The 18,676-nt window shown below is 37.4% G+C and overlaps 1 protein-coding gene across 20 annotated transcripts in view; it reads right to left on the reverse strand.

The window, feature by feature from the left end:
* Positions 1-18,676, reverse strand: part of LCOR (ligand dependent nuclear receptor corepressor) — a 121,912-nt gene that overhangs the window by 69,646 nt on the left and 33,590 nt on the right. The window lies entirely within an intron of this gene.

Consider the following 18,676-nt stretch of genomic DNA (forward strand, 5'->3'; position numbering starts at 1 on the left):
TATAATTAAAGGGTTAATCTATTTCATGAGTGAAAATGACCTATGATTTTCTTTCTTATATGTGTGGTTTGACAAATATCCTTCTAAAAAGAACTGAGATATATTTCCTTTTTTCCTACTTTCTGGAAGAGGTGACAGAAAAGTGGGAAGCTTTCTTCCTTAAAAAAAGTTGGGTAGAACTCACACGTAAAGCATTCTGGGGTTATTCTCTTTGTTTTAACTATTAAGTTTATTTAATAGCTATAGAACTATTCAAGCTTTTTATTTCTTGAGCCAGTTTTTGGGAAGTTATGTATTTTTTTAATTTAAAAATTACTGGCATATAATTGATAGTATTTTCCCTTATCTTTTTGAAAGCTGCAGCAAAATGTACATAATATAAAATTTATAATTTTAATCATTTTTACATTTACTATTGCATAAAATTTACATTTTTGGCACCATCATCCATCTCCAGTACTTCTTTCATTTTGCTGAAGAAGAAAAATGCAACTATATACTATATAGTGGAAGAGTAACTGTCTATTTGCTTCTACTCCCAGTCTTGCCAACTACCATTCTACTTTGTCTGTACAACTGCAACTACTGCAAGCACTTCTTAAGTGGAATAATAGAGTACGTATTTGTCATTTAGTTACTAGCTTACTTCATTTAGTTACTGGCATAATATCCTCATGGTTCATCCATCCTGCAGCATGTGACAGGATTTCTGTCCCTTTTAAGGCTGAATAATATTCCGTTAATACATAGATCATATTTCTCCACTGATACATCAATGAACACCGTAGTTACTTCTACCTTTTGGCTATTGTAAAATAATGTTGCTGTAAATCCCTTATCTTTTAAATCTCTTCTTTATCTGTAATCTTCATTTTCACAATTTTATTTCTTTCTTTCCTTGATCATTCTTAACAGGTTTGTTTTCTTAATCCCCCCTCCCAACTCACTTTTGACTTCTGATCTTCTCTTTGCTTCCGGTTCATCAATTTTTACTCTAAGTTTCATTATCTTTCTATTTTCTGTGGGTTTATTCTGCTGTTGTTAAGTTTCTAACTTAGGACAGTAGCTTAGTTCACGTATTTTCAAGTCTTCCCCTTAAAAAAAAAGTATAGGAGTGATTTAAGAGAATTAAACCTTAACTATTTTACATTAAGAAGTAATCCAGGAAAAATAAAATGCAGTATATCCATTCTGTTATTGTTAGTTGCTAAGTCGTGTCCAACTCTTTTGCAACCCCATAGGCTGTAGCCCGCCCACCAGGTTCCGCTGTCCATGGGATTCTCCAGGCAAGAACATGGAGGATTGTCATGTCCTCCTCCAGGGGGGTCTTCCCAACCCAGGGATCAAGCCCACATCACCTGTGTCTATGGCACTGGCAAGTGAATTCTTTACCACTGAGCCACCTTGAAAGCCAATACATCAATATCATGGAATATTTTAAAATAAGGATGAATGAACTTCAAAACATTATGCTAAGTGAAAAAGGCCTAAAATAACAGATCACATACTATTTGGTTCTATTTATATGAAATGTCCAAAAAAGACAAATTTGTATAGATTAAAAGTAGTGATTTTCCTAGGGCTGGGAGTGAAAATGGGAATAACTGCAAACAGACATGTTTCTTTTCGAGATGATGGACTTATTCTCATACATTAGATTTTGGTGATGGCTACATAACTCTAAATATAATAAAAATCAGTGCTTAAAACAAGTGACTTGTAAGGTGCATAAATTATATGTCAATTAAGCTTTTAAAATAAGTATGCATATTTAGTAAATATTTACAATGTTTTAAGAAAATTTGGTCTGTTAGCCTGTGTTGAGAATTTTAATTTGAAATGTAGAATTGAACAGCTGATTTAGGTCTGATTGCAGGCTGAAATCTTACTAAGTTTACATACTTTGTTACAATACGTATACATTTAAGAATAACAACACTTAAAGTATCTAAGAAGGTTTTGTTAAATCAGTGTTTAAAGAGAAAATATGAAATTTTAAGTTTATAGATAAAAATATTTTAAGTTAACTAAAATATTTGGAGTAAGATCTGTATTTTAAGAGAATAAGGTTTTAAACTTATAAATTTAAATAAACATTTTAATTAGAAATCAAAGTAACTATGTTATTATCTTTTCTACAAACAAAGTCACCCTAAATCTCATACTTAATAACAAGAACTAATCAAGTATTTTATACAGAACTCAGCAGTATGGGGATACAGAGCAAATGTTTAAAATACATGCCCTGCTATTAAGATTTACACACATTCCTGGTACCATGCATATACTGACAACTCCAATCTCTTATCTTTTGCTCCAGATCTTATTTCTAATTACCTGCTTCATATCATCACCAAGATACCCCAAACACCTCCAAAAATCAAAATCAAAATCATCTTACGCCTTTTCCTTCACCTCAACCAGCGATGACTCTTGTACTCCTTACCAGGAAAATGGCATCACTAATCCCTTCCCAAGTCATTCTGGCTACAAATCTCAGTCGGTTCATGATTCCATTCTCTCCCGAGATCAGTCGATCCTATTCACTTGAATTAGAAAAGGTCCATTCAAATCTATTCTCTTTTCCACTCCTAAATTCAGGCCTTCACCATTTTGCACCTTAGTAATTACAGTACATGTCACTCATGTTGCTAATAATAGATAATAACTGAGCCCTTAGCTGGTATCAAACAAAATACTGTATCAGGTACTTCATTCCCATTATGATAATATCTTCAGGGGAACACTGTAAAACTGACATTATTGCTATTACCTAATATATGTAAGAAAATAGAAAATCAAAGCAGCTATTTTTTTTTCCATATAACTACAAAGACACAGACCCTCGGTTTAAAACCAAGCCAGTGACTCTATGAAGTCCAGGCTTTTCACTTCTTCACACAACTTACTAATAACATCTCTTAATTTTTAATTCATCTGACTACTTAAAACACTCCCTACATCACCAAATCTACCAAAAACCATCCTTCACACTGCCATCAAACCTCTTCCATCTTTTCTCAGTTTTAAAAATCTCTGATGGCTTTCCACTGACACTACTGAAGACTTCAAATTCCTGGCTGGTATGCAAGATCACTGAGGGTCTGTCTAGTTCCAAACTACCTTTTCTGTCTGCCCTGCTATTTTCTTTCTACATATTCTATGCTCTGGCCAGACTGATTTATCAGTCATTACACACATGTCAATGCTTCCATGCCTTTTAAGCACAGCAAGCCTTCGCCCAGAATGTTCTCCTGCAACCCGTAATCTAGTTAATTCTAAGGCATCCTTTATCTCAGTCCAAAACCTCAGGCAAAGTTAGGAACATCCCCATCAGGGCTGAAGTTGCACTACTAGAAAACTATACTTCAGTTTAAACAAAAAAAAAAAAAAAAATTGGGGGGAATTTTACCTACTAGATTTTTGAGCAAAGAACAGGAACCTATTCTTTTTCTTAACATCAGCCTGCCTGTTCCCAAACTGTAGTCAGTAAGTGTTAGTTGGATAAATACAAATATACCCTTCTATTTACCTCACGGGTTTAAGATTTTAAAATGACTCATTTTGTGAGTCTAGCATGTTGAAGACCCAAAGAAACAGAAATAAATGAAACAGAAGAGCAACCAGTATCTAATGGAAAAAGGTTCCTGTATCTATGAACTAAAACCAGACATAATTAATGGCTTGCTTTGCCAGCCCATGAACAGAGATGACAGGACACACTTTTGTGTGCAAAGCTGTAATCACAGCAAAGACAGAAATAAATTGAGAGAGATGAAGTCCTGAAAAACAGTGGTATTAATACATTAAGGAGGGAAAATACATCCTGAGTAGCTGGAACATAACCGAAATAATTTCATACAATTATATTTACATACATTATGCCATAAATGAGATTCCATGATGTTAAGTAGCCAAAATTGCAAAGGTAGAAAGTAACTAGGTCAGTTGGATTTAGTTCTTTGGAAATTCAAGGGCAGTTTTGGTTCATTTTTTCTGTTATATCAAACTGTCTTGGGTACAGTAATTATGCTAAAAAGAAGCTATTTAAATGCAAATCTGAAGTTGATTAGGAATGAGTCAATTACATCAGGAGTTCACAATCTGTGGGCCACAATTCCTTAGAGGAACTCAGTCATTAGAAGGTCAGTACATCCACATGAGCACTGTTTGCAAATTAAATAAAAATGTGCTTGCACATACAGCCACTACTTTTCTAAATGCATTTTTTGCTGTGAACAAAATGCATCATTTCTTTAAAAAGCACTACTAAATTCGTAATAGCCCTGGTATTACATATTTCCTCAAAGATACTAAAAATATTGTTTGAGAGTTCAGTCTTTTTTTTTTTTAAAGTTCTGTTGTTTCTGAGCCTCTTGTCCTTGGTGGACTATAGATATTTATTTACTTATATTTATTGAGCACCTACTATGAGTCAATCACTACCGATGCAGCTGTGAACAACACAGACAAAAGTTCATATCTGGAACTCTAATTCTGGCAGAGGAGATAAAATATATAAATAATGATGACAATGATAATGAATAATATGTGGTAAAGATAAGTAAAAGAAGAATTGTTCAAAGAATATAGCAGACTGGTGGGGTGGGGTGGGGGGGTGGGCAACAACTAAACCCTGAAAAACCATTACTGATAACACTGAGAAATGCTGAGGGAAAACTGAGTAGGGCAGAGAATTCTGAGACAGGTCAGGAAAAGACTCTAAGAGGCTGAATTTTTGAGCACTGAATGAATTGAGTGAGCAAGTCATGTAGATATTCATGACAAAGGAACGTTCTAGACAGAGGGAACAGTACTAAAGCAGTAAAGGGTATGAAGTATGGTATATCTGAGAAACAGCAAGAAAGCTGGTGTGGTCTGAGCAAAGTCAGGAAGTAGGAGATGAGACAGATATCTAAAGGCAAGATCACATAGGCTATGTGAGACGATTGGGATTTGAATTTAACAGAAATCCACTAATTTTATATTTGGGTAGTGGTAGAAGTAATATGATCAGACTTATATTGTTTAAGTTTACCAGGTGGCTGCACAGATAACTGATAATGAGTAAAGTATTATAATGAGACTATTACAACAACCTTCACAAGAAATAATGGTGACAAACCAGAGTGGCAGTGGTGGAGGTAGAAATCAGTGAAAGGATACAGAGTATAACCTGAGGATTAAATCAGCTTGCTTTGATGATGCACTAGCAGAATGAGGGAGAGGACACTTAGGCTTTATTTGGTCTGAGAACTGGGTAAATGGTAATGTAACGTTCTAAGAGAAGACTGCAGGAGAAACAAGTGGAACAGAAATTTAGTTCAGTTTTGGACACATTAAATCTGACTTGTCTCTTGGAAATCAAAGTGGGTGTGTGCAGGAAACTGGATGGGTGAGTTTGAAATAGGAGACACTGGGATCAGGATATAAAACTGGAAATCATCTAAGTACAGACAGAATTTAAAGCCTTAGAAATACACGAGATCTTATCTGGGCTTCCCAGGTGGTGCAAGTGGTAAAGAACTCACCTGCCAATTAAGGAGACATAAGAGATATGAGAAAACCACTAGTCCATTCAGGTATGACCTAGAGCAAATCCCTTATGAGTATACAGCAGAAGTGAAAAATAGATTTCAGGGACTAGATCTGATAGAGTGCCTGATGAACTATGGACAGAGGTTCGTGACATTGTACAGGAGACAGGGATCAAGACCATCCCCATGGAAAAGAAATGCAAAAAAGCAAAATGGCTGTCTGAGGAGGCCTTACAGATAGCTGGAAGAGAAGAGAAGCGAAAAGCAAAGGAGAAAAGGAAAGATATTCCCATCTGAATGTAGAGTTCCAAAGAATAGCAAGGAGAGATAAGAAAGCCTTCCTCAGAGATCAATGCAAAGAAATAGAGGAAAACAACAGATTGGGAAAGACTAGAGATCTCTTCAAGAAAATCAGAGATACCAAAGGAACATTTCATGCAAAGACAGGCTTGATAAAGGACAGAAATGGTATGGATCTAACAGAAGCAGAAGATATTAAGAAGAGGTGGCAAGAATACACAGAAGAACTGTACAAAAAAGATCTTCACGACCCAGATAATCACGATGGTGTGATCACTCACCTAGAGCCAGACATCCTGGAATGTGAAGTCAAGTGGGCCTTAGAAAGCATCACTAGGAACAAAACTAGCGGAGGTGATGGAATTGCAGTTGAGCTATTTCAAATCCTGAAAGATGATGCTGTGAAAGTGCTGCACTCGATATGCCAGCAAATTTGGAAAACTCAGCAGTGGCCACAGGACTGGAAAAGGTCAGTTTTCGTTCCAATCCCAAAGAAAGGCAATGCCAAAGAATGCTCAAACTACCGCACAATTGCACTCATCTCACACGCTAGTAAAGTAATGCTCAAAATTCTCTAAGCCAGGCTTCAGCAATACGTGAACTGTGAACTTCCAGATGTTCAAGCTGGTTTTAGAAAAGGCAGAAGAACCAGAGATCAAATTGCCAACATCCGCTGGATCATCGAAAAAACAAGAGAGTTCCAGAAAAACATCTATTTCTGCTTTATTGACTATGCCAAAGCCTTTGACTGTGTGGATCACAATAAACTGTGGAAAATTCTGAAAGAGATGGGAATACCAGACCATCTGACCTGTCTCTTGAGAAACCTGTATGCAGGTCAGGAAGCAACAGTTAGAACTGGACATGGAACAACAGACTGGTTCCAAATAGGAAAAGGAGTCCGTCAAGGCTGTATATTGTCACCCTGCTTATTTAACTTATATGCAGAGTACGTCATGAGAAATGCTGGGCTGGAGGAAACACAAGCTGGAATCAAGATTGCTGGGAGAGGATGTGAGGGCGATCTGGTTGCGACATCTGTCACCCCATTGATCGCCAGGGTTGATTCGGCTGATCTGGCTGGCTAGGCAGGTGTCCCCTTCCTCCCTCATCGCTCCATGTGCGTCCCTCCCGAAGCTGCGCGCTCGGTCGAAGAGGACGACCATCTCCGATAGAGGAGGATCGGTCTTCAGTCAAGGGTATACGAGTAGCTGCGCTCCCCTGCTAGAACCTCCAAACAAGCAGAAAAAAAAAAAAAGATTGCTGGGAGAAATACCAATAACCTCAGATATGCAGATGACACCACCCTTATGGCAGAAAGTGAAGAACTAAAGAGCCTCTGGATGAAAGTGAAAGAGGAGAGTGAAAAAGTTGGCTTAAAGCTCAACGTTCAGAAAACTAAGATCATGGCATCTGGTCCCATCACTTCATGGGAAATAGATGGAGAAACAGTGGAAACAGTGTCAGACTTTATTTTTGGGGGCTCCAAAATCACTGCTGATGGTGATTGCAGCCATGAAATTAAAAGACGCTTACTCCTTGGAAGGAAGGTTATGGCCAACCTAGATAGCATATTTAAAAGCAGAGACGTTACTTTGCCAACAAAAGTCCGTCTCGTCAAGGCTATGGTTTTTCCAGTGGTCATGTATGGATGTGAGAGTTGGATGGTGAAGAAAGCTGAGTGCCAAAGAATTGATGCTTTTGAACTGTGGTGCTGCAGAAGACTCTTGAGAGTCCCTTGGACTGCCAGGAGATCCAATCAATCCATCTAAAAGGAGATCAATCCTGGGTGTTCGTTGGAAGGAGTGATGTTGAAGCTGAAACTCCAATACTTTGGCCACCTCATGCGAAGAGTTGACTCATTGGAAAAGACCCTAATGCTGGGTAGGATTGGGGGCAGGAGGAGAAGGGGACGACAGAGGATGAGATGGTTGGATGGCATCACTGACTCGATGGACATGGGTTTGGGTAGACTCCGGGAGTTGGTGATGGACAGGGAGGCCTGGCGTGCTGCAATTCATGGGATCGCAAAGAGTGGGACACGACTGAGCGACTGAACTGAAAGAGATATGGGTTTGATACCTGGGTTGGAATGATCTCCTGGAGGAGGGCATGGGAACCCACTCCAGTATTCTTGCCTGGAGAATCCCATGGACAGAGGAGCCTGGTGCGCTACAGTCCATAGTGTTGCGAAGAGCCAGACATGAGCGAAGCGACTTGGCACGCACGAACGAGATCTTATCCACTCAATGAGGGTAAATAAAAAGGAAAAGACACCCAATCAAAAAATGGGCAGAAGACATAAACAGACATTTCTCCAGAAAAGACATACAGACGGCCAATAAGCACATGAAATATGCTTACCATCACTAATTATTAGAGAAATGTAAATAAAAACTACAATGAACCATCACCTCACCCTGATCAGAATGGCCATCATCAAAAAGTTCACAAGTAGTAAATGCTGACAAGGGTGTGGAGAAAAGAGTATCCTCCTACATTAGGTGATGGGAGTGTAAATTGATGCAGCCACTATGATAGGAAAACAGTACGGAGATTCCCGTAAAAACTCTAAAAAGTTAGAGTTGCCATATGATCAAGCAATCAGACTCCTAAACATCCATCTGGATAAAACTCTAATTCAAGAAGATGCATGCACTTCCCAATGATCACAGCAGCACTATTTACAACAGCCAAGACATGCTGCTGCTGCTGCTGCTAAGTCGCTTTAGCCGTGTCCGACTCTGTGCGACCTCATAGATGGCAGCCCACCAGGCTCTGCCGTCCCTGGGATTCTCCAGGCAAGAACACTGGAGTGGGTTGCCATTTCCTTCTCCAATGCGTGAAACTGAAAAGTGAAAAGTGAAAGTGAAGTCGCTCAGTCGTATCTGACTCTTCGCGATCCCATGGACTGCAGCCTACCAGGCTCCTCCGTCCATGGGATTTTCCAGGCAAGAGTACTGGAGTGGGTTGCCATTGCCTTCTCTGAGCCAAGACATGAGAACAACCTAAATGTCCATCACAAGATGGATAAACAAAGAAAATATGCATATCAGATATATATACCAGTTCAGTTCAGTTGCTCAGTCGTGTCCGACTCTCTGTGACCCCATGGACTGCAGCACGCCAGGCCTTCCTGTCCATCACCAACTCCTGGAGTGTACTTAAACTCATGTCCATCGGGTCAGTGATGCCATCCAACCATCTCATTCTCTGTTGTTCTTTTCTCCTCCCGCCTTCAATCTTTCCCAGCATCAGGGTCTTTTCCAGTGAGTCAGCTCTTTGCATCAGGTGGCCAAAGTATTGGAGTTTCAGCTTCAGCATCAGTCCTTCCAATGAATATTCAGGACTGATTTCCCTTAGGATGGACTGCTTGAATCTCCTTGCAGTCCAAGGGACTTTCAAGAGTCTTCTCCAATACCACAGTTCAAAAGTATCAACTCTTCGTCACTTAGCTTTCTTTAGAGTCCAACTCTCACATCCATATATGACTACTGGAAAAACCATAGCTTTGACTAGACGGATCTACTCAGCCATAAAATGGAATGAAATTTGGGGAATTCCCTTGTGGCCCAGTGGTTAGGACTTCACACTTTCACTTCAGAGGGCACAGGTTCAATCCCTGGTCCGGGAACTAAAATCCCATACACTGCAGACAATAAATAATACCGAGTTCTATTTGCTTTAAAAAAAAAAAAAAAACAAACAATGAGACTTGCAGCAACATGGTTGGACCTAGAGATTATCATATTAAGGAAGACAAAGTCAAGTATCATATGACATTGCTTATATGTGAAATCTAAAAGAAAAAAACCAAATGAACTTATTTACAGAACAGAAATAGGCTCACAGACATTGAAAACAAAGTCATGATTACCAAAGGGGAAAGAGGGTGAGGGAAAGATAAATTAGGAGTTTGGGATTAGCAGATACAAACTACTATATATAAAATAAACAAGGTCTTACTGTACAGCACAGGGAACTATATTCAGTATCTTGTAATAAACTATAATGGTAAAGAATATGAACAAAAGAAAAAGGAAAGGAAGGAAGATGACTGAATACTAGAACATTTCAATGTTTACCAGTTAGGAAGAAAAAGAGACTGAAAAAATATGATTAAGTCTTATTTATGGTTATACTTCCAGTATTTGGCAAACACATTGGTTTCAGAAGGACTCAAAAAACTGCTGATCTGAACTATTGTATATGGCATGTTATTAAATGCACATTATACCACCCCACCTCTCATACAAGAGATGATTTTGAAAGGAAGCGTCTCCCTTTTGATATCATCAAACCCATTTACTTAAACATATCTAATTTGCAAATTTAAAGAATCATCACTGTATAACACATCTCCAACACAGTTTAATATACAGCAGTACAAAAGATCAAACTTTAATCTGGACCCCACTGAAATAAGCTTCACCATATTTTAGAAATTTTAAAATGACACTAAATTTTGAGCTAGCCTTCAGGTTCATGTATATACTTACATGTAAAGTAAATTCTTAATAGTTTCTCTCTGCTCAAAAGTGTTCAGTGATTATCTAATGCATGTAGATAAAATTTCAAACTCTGAAGTTTAGCTTTTAAATTCTTCCTGAAGTGGACCTTTTCAATATACTCTCCCAATGTTCTTCAAGCACACTCAACTCAAAAGTCTTCTGTTTCTCAAATTCACCTTGGTTTTGCTTGTCTGATCCCTTGCCTCATCCTGTTCCTTTGCCTAAAGTGTCCTTCTCTCAAATTTCAAGTCATGATCCTGCTTGGTCTTCAACGACATAGGTCAAAGGTTATCTTTGCTCCCAACTGACTCCCAGTACCCTTTGCTTTATCTATCCTGAATTTTCAACATGAATGCATCTGTTTTATGTATCCAATTGAATTTTACACTCCATGTTGTAATGTAATAGAAGGAATCCTAGTACTCTAGGAAGTAAGAGACTGGTAGTTACGAACATGGATTCTGGAGTCAGATTACCTGGGTTTAGATTCCTGACTGTGTGTTATAATGCATCTATGGCCTTGGGCAAGTTGTCTTCCTTATGCCTCATCTTCCTGGGCTATAAAATTGTTTTGACCTCAAAATATTACGATAATATCTGCAAACTATTTAGAATAGTATCTGAAAGCATAACAGAAGCACTGTATCATAAAATGAACTTCCCAGGTGGCACCAGCGGTAAAGAATCCGCCTGCCAATGCAGCAGATGTAAGAGATACAGGTTCGATCCCTGGGTCGGGAAGATCCCCTGGAGAAGGACACGGCAATCCACTCCAGTTTGTTGGAGAATTCCATGGACAGAGGAGCCTGGTGGGCTACAGTCCACAGGGTGGCAGAGTCGGACATGACAGAAGCAACTTAACTTAGCACATATAAAATGTTTGATAAAAGAAGGAAGGGAGAAGGGTTGCATTTTGGTTTGTAATTCCTTTTTTCCCTTACATGATTAAAACATAGCTACATTCAAAAATAATCATAAGTTTATGTTGATGAGCATACAATGTATAAAGATGAAATCTGTGACAATACAATAACAATTTAAAGTTGAGGGACACAGCTACATATGAGCCAAGTATTTTGTAATACTATTGAAACTAAGTCATTATTAATTAAGATGTCAATTATATATCCCCAAGACAGACACTAAGAAAATAACTAAAAATTGCATAGTAAAAGTGGAAAAGGAATCAAAATGGCACACTAGAAAATATTTATATGATAGAAAAGAAAGCAGTTAGGAAAACTTAACAATATAACTTAACTTCAATAACATGAGATATGTTAGAAAACAAACAGCAAAATGGCCAAGATCCTTCCTTATCAGTAATTACATTATATGTAATGTAAAAATTACATTAAAAGGCAGATAGAATGGATTAAAAAAAAAAACCCATGGTCCAACTATATGCTATGTATAAGAAACTCAACACTAGATTCAAAGACATGAGGTTAAAAATGAAAGAAAAAGCCCATGAAAACAGCAAATGAAAGAAAAATGAGGGTGAATATACTAACATTAGACAAAATAGATGTTAAGATAAAACTTGTTACAATAGACAAAGGACATTGTAAGTCAATCTACCAAGAAGATTTAACAGTAACTATAAATGAAACATAACTTTTAAAAATTATGAATTACTATGTTGTACACCTTAACCTCTTATATAATAAAGTATATCAACTATGTGGGTGCTTAGTCACTCAGCTGTCCAATTCTTTTGTGATGCTATGGACTACAGCGCACCAGGCTCCTCTGTCTATGGAATTTCCAGGTAAGAATACTGTTCAAAGTTCCAGTACTCTGGCCACCAGGTGCAAAGAGCTGACTCACTGGAAAAGACCCTGATGCTGGGAAAGACTGAGGACAGGAAGAGAAGGGGGTGACAATGATATGGTTGGATGGCATCATCAACACAACGGATATGAGTCCAAGCAAACTCTGGGAGATAGTGAAGGACAGGCAAGCCTGGCATGCTGCAGTTCATGGGGTCGCAAAGAGTTGGACACATCTTAGTGACGCCACAACAACAAGAATACTGGAGTGGGCTGCTGTTTCCTCCTCCCGGGGATCTTCCTGACTCAGGGATCAAACCTGCATTTCCCACTCAGGGATGGTCTCATACACTGGGAGGGCGGTTCTTTGCCACTGCATCACCTAGGAAGCCCCTACATCAACTATACCACAATTAAAAAAAAAAGATTTAACGATTAAAAACTTATAAGCACCTAACAACAGAGCCCCCAAAAATATGAAGTAAAATTGACAGAGTGGAAGGGAGGAAAAGTAACAGTAATAGTTGTAGACTTCAACACTCTACTTTCAATAACAGATGAAACAACTAAGAGATATAAATTAGACAACAATAAGGAATTCCCTGGTGGTCCAGTGGTTAGGACTCCACATTTCCACTGCAGGGGGCATAGGTTTGATCCCTGGTCAAGGAACTAAGATCCTGCAAGTCACGCAGTGTGACCAAAATATAAATAAAGAAAGAAAATCAGAAACTACTTTGAGAATAATAATAAGAAAAAAACCCCAACATACCAAAATACATAAGATGCGGCAAAAGCACTGTTCAGAGGAAATTTTATAGCTGCAAACACCTACATTAAAAAAAAAGAATTATCACTAATCAATAAACTAACCTACCACCCTTAAGGAACCCGAAAAAGAAGAACCAAAATGATAATGAAGCAGAAGAAAAAAATAATAAAGATGTAGGTAAAGAGTTTTGGAAGCAGAATAGAAAAATAGAGAAAAATCAGAGAAACTAAAACCTCTTTGAAAAGATTAATGATAATGACAAACCTTTAGATAGAATGACCAAGAAGTCAAAGAAAGAAGACTCAATTTACCAAAATCAGAAATGAAAGCATCACTACTGACTTTAAAGAAACAGAAAGTACTACAAAAAAATATAATGAACAAGAGTATGCCAGTAAGTAGATAACACTGATGAAATGGACAAATTCTTAGAAATAAACTACCAAAATAAACTCAAAAAAAAAAATAGACTTAATAAAAGTAAAAATAAAAAAACAGTAATTTTTAAAACTTCTGACAAAGAAAAGTCAAGGTTCACATGGTTCCACTGATGAATTCTGCCAGATGTTTAAAGAAAAAATAAAAATACCATTAGTTCTTCTCTAACTCTTCTAAAAAATAAAGGAATGAATACTTCCCTAACTCATTACATGAAGCTGGTTTTACCCTGCCAAAGACAAAAACATCAAAGAGAACTACAGACCAATATCCTTACGAATACAGATGCAAGAATCCTCAAAAAAATACTAGCAAACCAAATTCAGCAATGTATTAAGAGGACTATGCACCATGTATTTACCCCAGAAATGCAAGGGTGGTTCAACATATAAAAATAAAATCAATTGAAAAAAATCAAACACATATTAATAGAGTGAAATGGGAAAAAATAATACAATCATCTCAACTGACACAAAAAAGGCATTTGATCCCTTCCAGCACCCTTTTATGATAAAAACACTCAAGAATCTAGAACAGAAAGAAGCTTCTACAACCTGACTGTGAGCATCTATGAAAAATTCAGGACTAACATACTCAGTGGTGAAAGATTTAAAGCTTCCCACTAAAATGAGGAACAAGATAAGGATATTCACTCTGTTCAACACTGTCTGGAAGTTCTAGTCAGGGCAACTGGTAAGAGAAAAAGAAAGAAAAGACATCTAGATTGAAGAGGAAGAAGAATAACTACCTCTTCTCAGAGATATCATGATCTTACACATAGGAAATCCTGGAGAAAAACTTAGACCTAATCAACAAATTCATCGAGGTTGCCAGATACAAGAACCATGCAAAAATTGTTTCTATTTCTATATATAGCAATGCACATCTATACACTAGCAATGGACAATCTTAAGTGAAGGAAACAATTCCATTTACAATAGTAACAAAGTGAGTAAAATACTTAGGAATAAATTTAACTAAGGAGGTGGCAGATCTGCACAGTAAAAAGTGCAAAACAATGTTGAAAGAAATTAAAGACCTAAATAAATGGAAAAACATCTTATGTTCCTAGATCAGAATACTTAATATTGTTAACATGTCAAAACTCCCCAAATTGATGTACATATTCAGTGCAATCCCTACCAAAATTTCTTTTTGGCAGAAACTGAAAGACTAACCCTGAAATTCATATGGAATTGCAAGGGAGCCCAAACAGCCAGAACAATCATGTTTTGAAGACAGTTGAACAAAGCTGGAGGATTTCCCATATCCTGATTTCAAAAATTATTACAAGCCATAATAATCAAAGAGTGTAGTACTAGACTCCCTGGTGACACAGTGGGTAAGACTCCACCTGCTGATGCAGAGGACATGGGTACAATCCCTATCTGGGAAAATTTCATATGGTCAGAACAATTTCGAAGCTTGTATGCTGCAAGTACTGAGGCCTGCACATCCCAGAGTCTGTGCTCCACAACAGGAGAAGCCACCACAATGAGAAGCCCGTGCACTGCAACAAAGAGTAGCCTTCACTTGCCGCAACTAGAGGAAGCCTGCACAAAGCAACGAAGACCCAGTGCAGGTAAAAATAAATGAATATATAAATAAATTTTTAAAAAGAGTGTGGCACTGACACAAGGATAAGCAGACAGACCAACAGAACAGAGAATCCAGAAGTAAACCCATACATCAATGGTCAACTGATTTTTATCAAGAATGTCAACACTACTCAGTGGGGAAAGAACTGCCTTTTCAACAAATGATGCTGTTTGACAGAAAGCAACAAAATTCTGTAAAGCAATTATCCTTCAAATAAAAAATAAATAAATAAATAAAAAACGATGCTGGGACAACTGAATAGCCACACGCAAAAGGTTAAGTTGGATTTCTGACCTCACACCATATAAAACAATTAACCCAAAACGTATCAAAGATCTAAACATAAGGGAGAAAACCAAACTCTTAAAAAAAAACAGGCGTAAAATGTTGTGACTTTAGATGTAGCAATGGATTCTTAAACACCAGCAGCACAAGCAACAAATTTTTCCAATACTAAACTTCATTAAAGTTAAAAAGTTTTCTATGAGTCAAATAAAACAGATACACACTACTATACAGGGAGCTCAATCCAGTGTTCTGTGACAACCTAGAGGGGTGGGATGGGGTGGGATGGGGTGGGAGACGGGAGGGGGGGTTCAGGAGGGAGGGGACCTATGTACACCTGTGGCTGCTTCGTGCTGATGTGTGGCAGAGGCCAACACAATACTGCAGAGCAATTATCTTCCAATAATTGTATTTTGTTCTATACGTCTCAATATTATACAAGTATAGTCTTTGCTAACTAAAAAATAAACCAAAGAAATAAACAAACCAGGATCTATTATATAACACAGGGAACTACATATCTTGTAATAACCTAAATGGAAAAGAATCTGAAAAAATATATACACACACACACACAATGAATCACTTTGCTGTATGCCTCAAACACTGTAAGTTAACTATACTTCAATCCAAAGAAAATAAAAATAAAAAAAGAACAGATATCAGAGAGAGCTCCCCAGTTTCACTTGAATCCAGAGAAAGGGCCATATAAGACCACAGTGAGAAGGCAGGCCAATACAAGCCAGGAAGAGAGTACTCAGTGGTTGCAAAGACTGGGATGAAGTGGGGCAGGGGAGGATTAATATGCAGAACACAAGAGATTTTTAGGGCAGTGAAACCATTCTGTATGATACTGCAGTGGTGGATACATGTGTCAAAACTCACAGAATGTACAACACCAAGAGTGAACACTAATGTAAACTATGGACTTTGGGTGATAATGATGGGTCAACATAGGCTCATCTATTGTGATAAATGTGATTCCATATGTTGACAGTGGGGAGTTTATGCATATATAAGAACTTTATAACACTTTCTACAGTTTGCTGTGAACCTAAAACTGCTCTAAAATATAGTTTATTAATTAAAAGAAAAAAAAACATTACTCATGAAGTTTTGGTGCTGTATCCAAGAAAAATATCCAGTTATCTGAAAGACTATTAAAATATTTCTCCCTTTTCTGATAATATTCCTGTGGGAGGCTAGACTTTCTTCAAATACTTCAACCAAAATAACAAACACAGTAACTGAATGAAAAAGTAGATAAGGATCCAGTTATCTTCTATTAACATAGACTTCAAAGAATTTTGCAATGTGTAAAAACAATGCCTCTCTTCCCACTTAATTATTTTGTTTTGGAAAACTACAATTTTCACTAAAGAGTTAACATATAATAGGTTGATGACTGTTATTTTCAAATAAATTATTAACACAATAGCTCAATAATTGAGCTCAAATAGCTCAATAATTTTTAAAGGGTCTCAAGACCAAAAGGAGAAGGCAATGGCACCCCACTCCAGTACTCTTGCCTGGAAAATCCCATGGATGGAGGAGCCTGGTAGGCTACAGTCCATGGGGTCGCTAAGAGTCGGACACGACTGAGCGACTTCCCTTTCACTTTTCCCTTTCATGCACTGGAGAAGGAAATGGCAACCCACTCCAGTATTCTTGCCTGGAGAATCCCAGGGACGGTGGAGCCTGGTGGGCTGCCGTCTATGGGGTTGCACAGAGTCGGACACGACTGAAGCGACTTAGCAGCAGCAGCAGCAGCAGCAAGACCAAAAAGGTTTGAGAACAGTTTCTAGGGTATCAAAACTCCCATAAAAGGAAGCTATTATCAAATAAAAAATAACTAAGTTAGTGCTCTCCAAAGAGAGAAATATCTTGAGAAATACTGGATTACAAACACCAAAATGTGGTAAAGTTTAGCAGGCAACAGACGTTAATGGTTTTTAAGAGGATAGTCCCACTATAAAAATATATAAAATATCACAATACCAAAAATACTGGCTAATATTCTTAATTTGCTATTGCTTCACATCCCAAAACAGGAGCAGGCTTGATATTTGCTATATACCATGTTCATAAATGCAATATATAAACATCCTTATCATTTTATATCACATATTACAAAATTATAATGCCAGCTAACATTAAGGCTATATTCTAAAACTTGACATTCATTATTATATGTAATCTTCCCAACAATTCTGCAACAGGTATTATTACTATTTTATACTTATTATGTGGTCCTTGTAGGAACATTAACCTAAAAAGGCCAGTTACCATCATCATCACCTTGTAGAAACTGATTAACCCTCAAGGAAAAACAAATAATATAAACCACTTTGCAAAATTATATCATTTCAAACTGACAGCTGTAAAGGTCACTGTGACTATTAAAAAGAAATCTGAACTAAAAAGCTACACTGCCTTTTGGGGCAATGAAGGTTTGAGCCAAAAGCAGTAAAGGAATTCCCTGGTGGTCCAGTGGTTAGGACTCAGTGCTTTCACTTCAGGGGCCCAGGCTCAATCCCTGGTCAGGGAACTTAGATCCTGCAAGCCTCATGGTGCAGCCAAAAAAGAAAAAAGGGGTAAAACCGATAACGGAATGCAAATAGGCCAGCCAACTCCTTAAGGATTTTCACCATTAATCAGTCAAGCAACTGACGCAATATTAAATAGGAGAATATATGGAGCACACAGAATAACATCAGTTCACAAACCCCAAAACAATACTTGCAACATGCCAGACGTGTCATGTAAACAGAACGACAAAGATGCAGTAAATTTTTCTCTTTTAAAAACTGAGGTATAGTTAGTTGATGTATAATATTATATAAGTTTCAGGTGTACAAAATAGTGATTCATAATTTTTGAAGGTTACATTCTATTTGTATTTATTATAAAATTCTGGCTATATTCCTTGTGCTGTACTATACATCCCTGTAGCTTTATTTTATACATAGTTTGCTCTTCTTGATTCCCTATCCTTATCTTGCCCCTGCCCCCTTCTCTCTTCCCACTTGTAACTACTAGTTAGTTCTTTTTATCTTTGAGAGTTTCTTTCCTGTTAAATCCATTTAGGTTCCACATATAAGTGACATCATATGGTATTTGTATTTCTCTCATTTCACTTAGCATACCCTCTGAGTCCATCCATATTGTTGCAAATGGCAAAACTTCAGTTTTTTAATGACTGATTAGTATTCCATTGCGTGTACACACACACATACACATCTTTTTTATTCATTCATTTGTTGATGAACACAACTTAGGCTGCTTCCATATCCTGGCAACTGTAAATAATGCTACTATGAACATCAGAGTGAGTGTGTCTTTTTTTTTTTTTATTATATAAATAAAAGCAGCACGCATTTATTCTCTATTTAAATACCATACACGAGATTTAAGATCACATTTGGCAGTGTACTGCAGGATGCTCTATCAGACTTCACCCAC

This window comes from Giraffa tippelskirchi, chromosome 2, assembly GCF_054371585.1.
Source record: "Giraffa tippelskirchi isolate mGirTip1 chromosome 2, T2T-mGirTip1v1.2.pri, whole genome shotgun sequence".
Classification (NCBI taxonomy): Eukaryota; Metazoa; Chordata; class Mammalia; order Artiodactyla; family Giraffidae; genus Giraffa; species Giraffa tippelskirchi.